Raw genomic sequence first — 11,732 nt, 5'->3', positions numbered from 1 at the left:
CGTCATCGAGCTGAACGTGTGCTGAACTCGGAGGTGTTGTACGTTCGGTACTTGGATTGGTCGGATCGTGAAGACGTACGACTACATCAACCGCGTTGTCATAACGCTTCCGCTTACGGTCTACGAGGGTACGTGGACAATACTCTCCCCTCTCGTTGCTATGCATCACCATGATCTTGTGTGTGCGTAGGATTTTTTTTGAAATTACTACGTTCCCCAACAGTGGCATCCGAGCCTGGTTTTATGCGTAGATGTCATATGCACGAGTAGAACACAAGTGAGTTGTGGGCGATACAAGTCATACTGCTTACCAGCATGTCATACTTTGGTTCAGCGGTATTGTGAGATGAAGCGGCCTGGACCGACATTACGCGTACGCTTACGCGAGACTGGTTTCACCGTTACGAGCACTCGTGCTTAAAGGTGGCTGGCGGGTGTCTGTCTCTCTCACTTTAGCTGAATTGAGTGTGGCTACGCCCGGTCCTTGCGAAGGTTAAAACAACACTAACTTGACGAACTATCGTCGTGGTTATGATGCGTAGGTAAGAACGGTTCTTGCTCAGCCCGTAGCAGCCACGTAAAATTTGCAACAACAAAGTAGAGGACGTCTAACTTGTTTTTGCAGGGCATGTTGTGATGTGATATGGTCAAGACGTGATGCTATATTTTATTGTATGAGATGATCATGTTTTGTAACCGAAGTTATCGGCAACTGGCAGGAGCCATATGGTTGTCGCTTTATTGTATGAAATACAAACGCCCTGTAATTGCTTTACTTTATCACTAAGCGGTAGCGATAGTCATAGAAGCAATAGATGGCGTAACAACAACGATGCTACGATGGAGATCAAGGTGTCGCGCCGGTGACGATGATGATCACGACGGTGCTTCGGAGATGGAGATCACAAGCACAAGATGATGATGGCCATATCATATCACTTATATTGATTGCATGTGATGTTTATCCTTTATGCATCTTATCTTGATTTGATTGACGGTAGCATTTTAAGATGATCTCTCACTAAATTATCAAGAAGTGTTCTCCCTGAGTATGCACCGTTGCGAAAGTTCTTCGTGCTGAGACACCACGTGATGATCGGGTGTGATAGGCTCTACGTTCAAATAAAAGGGTGCAAAACAGTTGCACACGCGGAATACTCAGGTTAAACTTGACGAGCCTAGCATATAACAGATATGGCCTCGGAACACGGAGACCGAAAGGTCGAGCGTGAATCATATAGTAGATATGATCAACATATTGATGTTCACCGTTGAAACTACTCCATCTCACGTGACGATCGGACATGGTGTAGTTGATATGGATCACGTAATCACTTAGAGGATTAGAGGGATGTCTGTCTAAGTGGGAGTTCTTAAGTAATATGATTAATTGAACTTAAATTTATCATGAACTTAGTACCTGGTAGTATTTTGCAAATTATGTTGTACATCAATAGCTCGCGTTGTTGTTTTCATATGTTTATTTTGATATGTTCCTAGAGAAAAACTGTGTTGAAAGATGTTAGTAGCAATGATGCGGATTGGATCCGTGATATGAGGTTTATCCTCATTGCTGCACAGAAGAATTATGTCCTTAATGCACCGCTAGGTGACAAACCTAATGCAGGAGCAGATGCAAACGTTATGAATGTTTGGCTAGCTCAATATGATGACTACTTGATAGTTTAGTGCACCATGCTTAACGGCTTAGAATCGGGACTTCAAAAATGTTTTGAATGTCATGGACCATATGAGATGTTCCAGGAATTGAAGTTAATATTTCAAGGAAATACTCGAGTTGAGAGATATGAAGTCTCCAACAAGTTTTATAGCTAAAAGATGGAGGAGAATCGCTCAACTAGTGAGCATGTGCTCAGATTGCGTGGGTACTTCAATTGCTTGAATCAAGTGGGAGTTAATCTTCCAGATAAGATAGTGATTGACAGAATTCTCTAGTCACCATCACTAAGTTACTAGAACTTCGTGATGAACTATAGTATGCAAGGGATGACGAAAATGATTCCCGAGCTCTTTGTGATGTTGAAATCGACGAAGGTAGAAATCAAGAAAGAGCATCAAGTGTTGATGATTGACAAGACCACTAGTTTCAAGAAAAGGGCAAAGGGAAAGAAAGGGAAACTTCAAGTAGAATGGCAAAAAAGTTGTCACTCCCATGAAGAAGACCAAAGTTGGACCAAAGCCTGAAACTGAGTGCTTACACTGCAAAGGAAATGGTCACTGGAAGCGGAAATGCCCTGAATATTTGATGGATAAGAAGGATGGCAAAGTGAACAAGGGTATATGTAATATACAGGTTATTGATGTGTGTCTTACTAGTGTTTATAGTAGCCCCTGAGTATTTGATACTTGTTCAGTTGCTAAGATTAGTAACTCGAAACAGGAATTACAGAATAAACAGAAACTAGTTGAAGGGGAAGTGACGACGAGTGTTGGAAGTAGTTCTAAGATTGATATGATCATCATCACACACTCCCTATACTTTCGGGATTAGTGTTAAACCTAAATAAATGTTATTTAGCTTTTGCGTTGAGCATGAATATGATTTGATCATGTTTATTGCAATACGGTTATTCATTTAAAGTTAGAGAATAATTGTTGTTCTGTTTACATGAATAAAACCTTCAATGGTCATACACCCAATGAAAATAGTTTATTGGATCTCGATCGTAGTGATACACATATTCATAATATTGATGCCAAAAGATGCTAAGTTAATAATGATAGTGCAACTTATTTGTGGCACTGCCGTTTGGGTCATATCGGTGTAAAGTGCATGAAGAAACTCCATAAAGATGGATTTTCGGAATCACTTGGTTATGAATCATTTGATGCTTGCGAACCGTGCCTTTTGGCGAGATGACTAAAACTCCGTTATTCGGAACAATGGAACGAGCAACAAACTTGTTGGAAATAATACATACTGATGTAAGCAGACCAATGAGTATTAAGGCTCGTGGCGGGTATCGTTATTTTCTGACCTTCACAGATGATTTGAGCAGATATGGGTATATCTACTTGATGAAACATAAGTCTGAAATAGTTGAAAGGTTCAAAGAATTTCAGAGTGAAGTGGAAAATCATCGTAACAAGAAAATAAAGTTTCTGCGATCTGATCGTGGAGATGAATATTTGAGTTACGAGTTTGGTCTTCAATTAAAACAATGTGGAATAGTTTCACAGCTCACGCCACCTGGAACACCACGACGTTATGGTGTGTCCGAACATCGTAACCGCACTTTATTGGATATGGTGCGATCTATTATGTCTCTTACTGATTTACCACTATTGTTTTGGGGTTATGCATTAGAGACAGCTGCAGTCACGTAAAAAGGGCACCATCTAAATCCGTTGAGACAACAGCATATGAACTGTGGTTTAGCAAGAAACCCAAGTTGTCGTTTCTTAAAGTTTGGGGCTGCGATGCTTGTGTGAAAAAGTTTCATCCTGATAAGCTCAAATCCAAATCGGAGAAATGTGTCTTCATAGGATACCCAAAAGAAACTGTTGGGTACACCTTCTATCACAGATCCGAGGGCAAGATTTTCGTTGTTAAATTCGGATCCTTTCTAGAGAAGGAGTTTCTCTCGAAAGAAGTGAGTGGGAGGAAAGTAGAACTTGATGAGGTAACTGTACCTGCTCCCTTATTGGAAAGTAGTCCATCACAAGAACCGATTCCTGTGACAACTACACCAATTAGTGAGGAAGCTAATGATATTGATCATGAAACTTCAGATCAAGTTTCTATTGAACCTCGTAGGTCTACCAGAGTAAGATCCGCACCAGAGTGGTACGGTAATCCTATTCTGGAAGTCATATTACTTGACCATGACGAACCTATGAACTATGAGGAAGCGATGATGAGCCCAGATTCCGCGAAATGGCTTGAGGCCATGAAATCTGAGATGGGATCCATGTATGAGAACAAAGTGTGGACTTTGGTGGAGTTGCTCGATGATCGGCAAGCCATATTGTATAAATGGATCTTCAAGAGGAAGACATATGCTGATAGTAGTGTTACTATCTACAAAGATCGACTTGTCGCAAAAGGGTTTTCGACAAATTCAAGGTGTTGACTACAATGAGATTTTCTCAAATGTAGCGATGCTTAAGTATGTCCGAATCATGTTAGCAATTGCCACATTTTATGAAATTTGGCAAATGAATGTCAAAACTGCATTCCTTAATGATTTTCCTAAAGAAGAGTTGTATATGATGCAACCAAAAGGTTTTGTCAATCCTAAAGGTGCTAACAAAAATGTGCAAGCTCCAGCGATCCATCTATGGACTGGTGCAAGCATCTCAAAGTTGGAATATACGCTTTGATAAGTTGATCAAAGCATATAGTATTATACAGACTTGCGGTGAAGCCTGTATTTACAAGAAAGTGAGTGGGAGCTCTGTAGCATTTCTGATACTATATGTAGATGACATATTATTGATCGGAAATGATATAGAATTTCTGGATAGCATAAAGGGATACTTGAATAAAAGTTTTTCAATGAAAGACCTCGGTGAAGCTGCTTACACATTGAGCGTCAAGATCTATATAGATAGATCAAGACGCTTGATAAGATTTTTCAATGAGTACATACCTTGATAAATTTTTGAAATAGTTCAAAATAGAACAGTCAAAGAAGGAGTTCTTGCTTGTGATGCAAAGGTGTGAAGTTGAGTAAGACTCAAGACCCGACCATGGCAGAAAATAGAAAGAGAATGAAAAGTCATTCCCTATGCCTCGGTCATAGGTTCTATAAAGTATGCTATGCTATGTACCAGACCTATTGTATACCTTGCTCTTTATTTGGCAAGGGAGTACAATAGTGATCTAGGAGTAGATCACTGTACATTGGTCAAAAATATCCTTAGTGAGGACTAAGGAAATATTTCTCGATTATGAAGGTGATAAAAGAGCCCGTCGTAAAGAGTTACATCGGTGCAAGCTTTCACACCGATCCAGATGACTCTAAGTCTCAATCTGGATACATACTGAAAGTGGGAGCAATTAGCTAGAGTAGCTCCGTGCAGAGCATTATAGACATAGAATATTTGCAAAATACATGCGGCTCTGAATGTGACAGAACCATTGACTAAGCTTCTCTCACGAGCAAAACATGATCACACCTTAGTACTCTTTGGGTGTTAATCACATAGCAATGTGAACTAGATTATTGACTCTAGTAAACCCTTTGGGTGTTGATCACATGACGATGTGAACTATGTGTGTTAATCATATACAGATATGAATATTGATGTTAAATCACATGGTGATGTGAGCTATATTATTGACTCTAGTGCAAGTGGGAGACTGAAGGAAATATGCCCTAGAGGCAATAATAAAGTTATTATTTATTTCCTTATTTCATGATAAATGTTTATTATTCATGCTAGAATTGTATTAACCGGAAACATAATACATGTGTGAATACATAGACAAACATAGTGTCACTAGTATGCCTCTACTTTACTAGCTCGTTTATCAAAGATGGTTATATTTTCTAACCATGGACAAAAGAGTTGTCATTTGATTAACGGGATCACATCATTAGGAGAATGATGTGATTGACTTGACCCATTCCGTTAGCTTAGCACTTGATCGTTTAGTATGTTGCTATTGCTTTCTTCATGACTTATACATGTTCCTGTAACTATGAGATTATGCAACCCCCGTTTACCGGAGGAACACTTTGGGTGCTACCAAATGTCACAACATAACTGGGTGATTATAAAGGAGTACTACAGGTGTCTCCAAAGATACATGTTAGGTTGGCGTATTTCGAGATTAGGCTTTGTCACTCCGATTGTCGGAGAGGTATCTCTGGGCCCTCTCGGTAATGCACATCACTATAAGCCTTGCAAGCAATGTAGCTAATGAGTTAGTTACGGAATGATGCATTACATAACGAGTAAAGAGACTTGCCGGTAACGAGATTGAACTAGGTATTGGATACCGACGATCGAATCTCGGGCAAGTAACATACCGATGACAAAGGGAACAATGTATGTTGTTATGCGGTTTGACCGATAAAGATCTTCGTAGAATATGTAGGAGCCAATATGAGCATCCAGGTTTCGCTATTAGTTATTGACCGAGAATAGTTCTAGGTCATGTCTACATAGTTCTCGAACCCGTAGGGTCCGCACGCTTAAGGTTTCGATGACAGTTATATTATGAGTTTATGAGTTTTGATGTACCGAAGGAGTTCAGAGTCCCGGATGAGATCGGGGACATGACGAGGAGTCTCGAAATGGTCGAGACGTAAAGATCGATATATTGGACGACTATATTCGGAGTTCGGAAAGGTACCGAGTGATTCGGGTATTTTTCGGAGTACCGAAGAGTTACGGGAATTCGCCGGGGAGTATATGGGCCTTATTGGGCCATACGGGAATAGAGGAGAGAGGACAAAAGGAAGGAGGCATGCGCCCCCCCTCTGGTCCGAATTGGACAAGGGGCGCAGCCCCCCTTTCCTTCTTCCTCTCCCCCTCTTTCCCCTTCTCCTACCCCAACAAGGGAGGTGGAATCCTACTAGGACTAGGGAGTCCTAGTAGGACTCCACACTTGGCGCGCCCCCTCCTAGGGCCGGCCTCCTCCCCCCTTGCTCCTTTATATACGGGGGCAGGGGCACCCCATGACACACAATTTGATCTTCGTGATCGTTCCTTAGCCGTGTGCGGTGCCCCCCTCCACCATATTCCACCTCGGTCATATCGTAGCGGTGCTTAGGCGAAGCCCTGCGTCGGTAGAACATCATCACCGTCAGCATGCCGTCGCGCTGACGGAACTCATCCCCGACACTTTGCTGGATCGGAGTCCGGGGATCGTCATCGAGCTAAACGTGTGCTGAACTCGGAGGTGCCATACGTTCGGTACTTGGATCGGTCGGATCGTGAAGACGTACGACTACATCAACCGCGTTGTCATAACGCTTCCGCTTACGGTGTACGAGGATACGTGGACAATACTCTCCCCTCTTGTTGCTATGCATCATCATGATCTTGTGTGTGCGTAGGAATTTTTTTGAAATTACTACGTTCCCCAACACGTCCAAGCGACAACCTACGGTTTCGCGCTCTAGCGCGGAGGCTGAGTACCGAGTTGTGGCTAACGCCGTCGCCGAGTGCACCTGGCTACGACAGTTACTTCAGGAGTTGCATCATGACGTATCCTAGGCTATGGTTGTCTACTGTGACAACGTTTCAGCGGTGTACCTTTCCGCCAACCCCGTTCATCATCGTCGGACTAAGCACATTGAGCTGGACATTCAGTTTGTGCGCGAGCAGGTGGCCCTTGGACGTATTCGGGTCCTCCATGTTCCGACTGCACAACAGTTCGCCGATGTGATGACTAAGGGACTGCCGACTTCCACCTTCGAGGAGTTTCGTTCCAGTCTCTGCGTCTCCGGCGCCGCTTCGACTGCGGGGGGTGTTGAATATATTGTGTACGTGTATATTGTGTATTGGGCCCACCTCCTAGTTCCTCTATATAGTTGAGGTTGTGGCCTCTTCTGTACTCATATATATACGTGCCTGGTGCACCAATCAATGCATTTGTGTTGCACAACCTATTCTTTCCCTTCTACAACTGCGTTCTTGTTTATGTGCCATGGGGACCCCCCCCCCATACACGATCTCTGTCGCATTGTGACTCAAGTTCAGCCACAAACATGTTCACCCCAACTGACTTGAACTGGAGGCCTTTAGGGTTTCCCCATGCCGGCCGAAGGGCATTGGTCATTGTCTTGATGTGAAATTGGTTGCAGTAAAGTACCTTCCCTGCCAATAACCACTTCGTCGGCCCCTCCTCGTCCCGATCATCAATCACCAGCGGCGTTGCTTCCTCCACGGAGATGTCCAACTTGCCTAGAGCTTCTTCCAACTGGGATCTAGCCGATCTCACTGACTGAGAACCTGTGCCTGGCTGGCTTCCACCGATAGCAGTAGCCGCCACCATCGCCCCCCTGGTCGCCTGCATTCACTCCGCCGGTTAACTCCGACGAGTGAAGAAGATTTCCCTCGAAACCCTAGTCGCCACGGCCGCCGCCAGAGAGAGGCTAGGTTTTCGGGAAAAATGGTTCGCGTTTATTTGGGCTCTATGTTGGAGTTGCTCTGACAGCTCTAAGGGGGTGTTTGGTTTAGAAGTCCTAAGACTTTTTCTAGTCCCATGGACTAATCAAAAAAGACTCTCCAGTAGAGTTTTTTTCTAGTCCCTGTAGAAAAAGTCCCTCCCGTTTGGTGTTTAGGGACTTTTTCTAGTCTCTGGGACTAGAAAGTTCCTAAACCAAACACCCCCTAAATCTCGAAAAAAATAGGGCATCCCGTAAAATCACCTTCTCCGTTCTTTAACTTTAGTTTACCGGAGTAATTTTGATGGGTTGCAACCGTCTGAAACTCCACACGCGCAACCTTGCCGCTGCCACACCGACGGGCCGCACAGCCCCACCGCTTGGCCTGGCTTGCTCTCACCACATAGCCCAGCATCCATGCACATATTTTTCCGTATTTTTCCGAAGAAAATAAAATAAACAGACGTGCAAATAAAAAATGCACGCACTCCATATCGAAGTGGTAGCAGGCATGTAATGAGACGACCAAGTTACACGGCCGGAACAAGCATGCATAGACAAATATCAATTCTATGTGAATTTTGAGTTTGCTAACCACATGTCCCACGTGGTGCCAACAACGTCCTTGGGCCGGTATATAAGCAGCTCATTTTTCCTTTCCTGAAGCGATGTGGGACTAAAAGTATGCACAGGAGCAACCAAAACTTTTATTTTTTCAGAACCGAAACCTGAGCCTGCCGACAGATCGGGAGCCCCATAGTCTGGGCTTTCTTATAGCCCAAGAGGCCGGCAACTAAAGAGGATATCCCACAATCAGCGTTATGTTTGCGAAGAAAAAAAGTTTGCCAAGAAAAAAGATGATGCTAAAAAAACTAAGAATAAATGAGAAGGAAGACCAACGTTTTTTTTTCTTTTTCTGCGGGGCGGAAGACCAACCTTATTAGCCCTGCCTGTAGTGGACGACATTGCGATGCTAAACAAGCCCTCAGTTAATCATATCCTACTAGCATTCGGTGGACATGATGCCTGTTGTCTTTGGTCAAACGATGCTCGCTTGTGAGATGAACAACACGACTTAGTTGAGCGCTCCGGCAGAGGTCTGCCTGCACAAGGAGTAGGTAACATCACTTTTTTATTTGCTCTACAGTTTCATTGTTTATGCTATTATAATTTTGCGTTACATGTGAGAACCATTTATTTGCGACATTGATATTTCCCCCTTTCCTTCTATGGCTAACGGTGATGTACAAATGGGTAGTTCTTCGAGTGCGGCGCAGGCCACCTCTGGCGGGGTGGATTGGTCAACTCTTGTGATAGAGGAAAAAAAGATGATTTCGATGTTCATGTGGAGAACACGATGTACTCATTCTGTCCAGAAATATTTGTCGGTAAAATGAATTGGATGTATCTAAAACTAAAATATGTCTAAATACATCCATTTCTTCGATAAGTATTTTCAGACAGAGTAAAATATGTCTAAATTCATCCATTCTCTGAGAAGTATTTTAAGAAAGAAGGAATATAATTTTGCTTGGTCTGAAGGAGGATGAGAGCGCGCGATAGGCTGCTAATGATGCTAACACCGCTCTTGTTGACGCTAATATCTCGGTCGTTGACGCCACTGACACTGATGGTGAAGCCTTACCCGTTGATCATCGTGCATCCAAGGAACAGTTCACTTCCTTTGATAGGGAGAATCGAAAGAAGGTCGTGAGTGACACTTTTCGGATAACTTCAGAATGACACTTATATAAGAGCGTGATCTAAACGCTCTTATATTTCTTTATAGAGAGTATTAAAAAAGAGTTTGCCATAAAGGTTAATACTTCTCAGCCCAAAAAGTATATGGCTGTTTGTAAGGTTCTGAAGATGGAAATTGCCGCTGAAACATTACAACTAAAACGATGCAAGAGGGAAAAACTATGGTGGCAAGTACTTGCTTCGATTTATCTGTTGCTACTTCTCTTGTCCATTCTTTTTTGTTTTTGCTATTTGTCTTGCCCATTCTTCATATAAGCTTGCTTCTATGTGCCGTCCATTATTTGTATAATTTTTTTATATCTTGATGGATTAAACTCTCTTGTCATAAATTTTTTATATCTTGATGGATTAAACTCTCTTGTCAAAAATTATAAAACTTGTACCAAAATAAAGTTCTACAGAAAAAAATTACAGGTTTGCATCCAATGTTACATGCCTTAATTTCGGAAATCCATTTTGGCTCTACGGAGCAATGTGCTAAAAATGTTATTTGCAAATGTCAATTTTTTTTTTGAAATAAAAAGTAAATATGTTCATCGTCACACTCAAATGCTACCTATACATTTTCAGGAGAAAAACAAGCATTTTTACCTGTGCAAAAAAACAAGTCAAACGCCAAATGTTACCTCCAAATGTTACATTTAATTTTGTTTTTTTTCACCGCCGAAGCACTGCTATCCCGTATCGCATGAAAAATGCCAAACACACTTGCTACACTAACATGAACATCTAGAGAAAAAAACCGAATTTTAAAATTTATTTACTCTTTATTTCGAATTTGTTGTTCATTAGGGAGCATATGCTAGATCGCGTCCCCTTCTTTTGTGGTAATTTCTTGTCTCTTGGTTACGGTCAATCTTATTTTTACAAGATAATCTTATGTCCTTCAAAATTACTGTTACAATGATTAACCAAGCATGAAGAACAAAATCAAATTTCTTGGTTCTCTTTGACTGTGTAAACTTTCAATCAGATTGACCCTTCATTTCATAATTTAGTGCGCACACGCTTTTCGAGATTTAAGTTTGATCATAAATTAGACCAATAATACACGTTACTGAAAAATTATACCATTGAAAACTTCTTTTGAATACAAATTAAATGGTACTCCCTCCATTTTTATATACAAGACCACAAACTCAGATTACAGGTACTAATGTAAAATTTAATGTCTGCTTTGCAAATCAGCTTTTCTTTTCGTTTACCGGGATCATTAATATGATGCATGCATGCAAGGAAACTGAGTGGAGGAAAAAGTTGACTGTCATTATGACTGCATGCATGCAAGTATTAAACAGGTTGCTAGCACGAGAAAATATTATTAATTTTGCCTCGATTACTATTGGTGGCCTTGTATAGATGCAAAATGTATATTTCATAGTGGCCTTGTATAAGTAAATGGAGGAAGTATCATTTTTATGAAACATAACCCGCATTTCATTGGTTAAATTTATGACCAAACTTAAATCTCGAAAAGCGTGTGTGACTACATTAGGCTGGCCATAGTGGGGAGTAACATAGATTAGTATTATGCATATGATACTAGTCTTTGTTACTACCTTCATGGTGGGTAGTATCATAGGTGTGATAACATAGAGGGCTTCATTTATTGTTTTATGGGATCTATAGTAGTACTTCAACTTTGTGATCTATTTGTGGCAAGCATCAATATGAAATATTGTTTGGAGATACACATGGATAAATACATAGACATAAAATTGAATGGGTCCAGAATATATAATAAAGTGCCAATATTAAAATATATAAATCATACTAGCATTACATGGATCATGACTCGAAAATAATCTACCATCGCCCAAACTTTTTCCAAATATGCTCAATCAAATCATTTTTTAGAGCCCTATGCGTCGGACGATCACGAATTCT

The sequence above is a fragment of the Triticum dicoccoides genome, chromosome 7B (assembly GCF_002162155.2).
Source record: "Triticum dicoccoides isolate Atlit2015 ecotype Zavitan chromosome 7B, WEW_v2.0, whole genome shotgun sequence".
In the NCBI taxonomy this organism is placed as follows: domain Eukaryota; kingdom Viridiplantae; phylum Streptophyta; class Magnoliopsida; order Poales; family Poaceae; genus Triticum; species Triticum dicoccoides.
The sequence above is the reverse complement of the archived record's forward strand: the minus strand, read 5'-3'. Positions refer to the sequence as shown.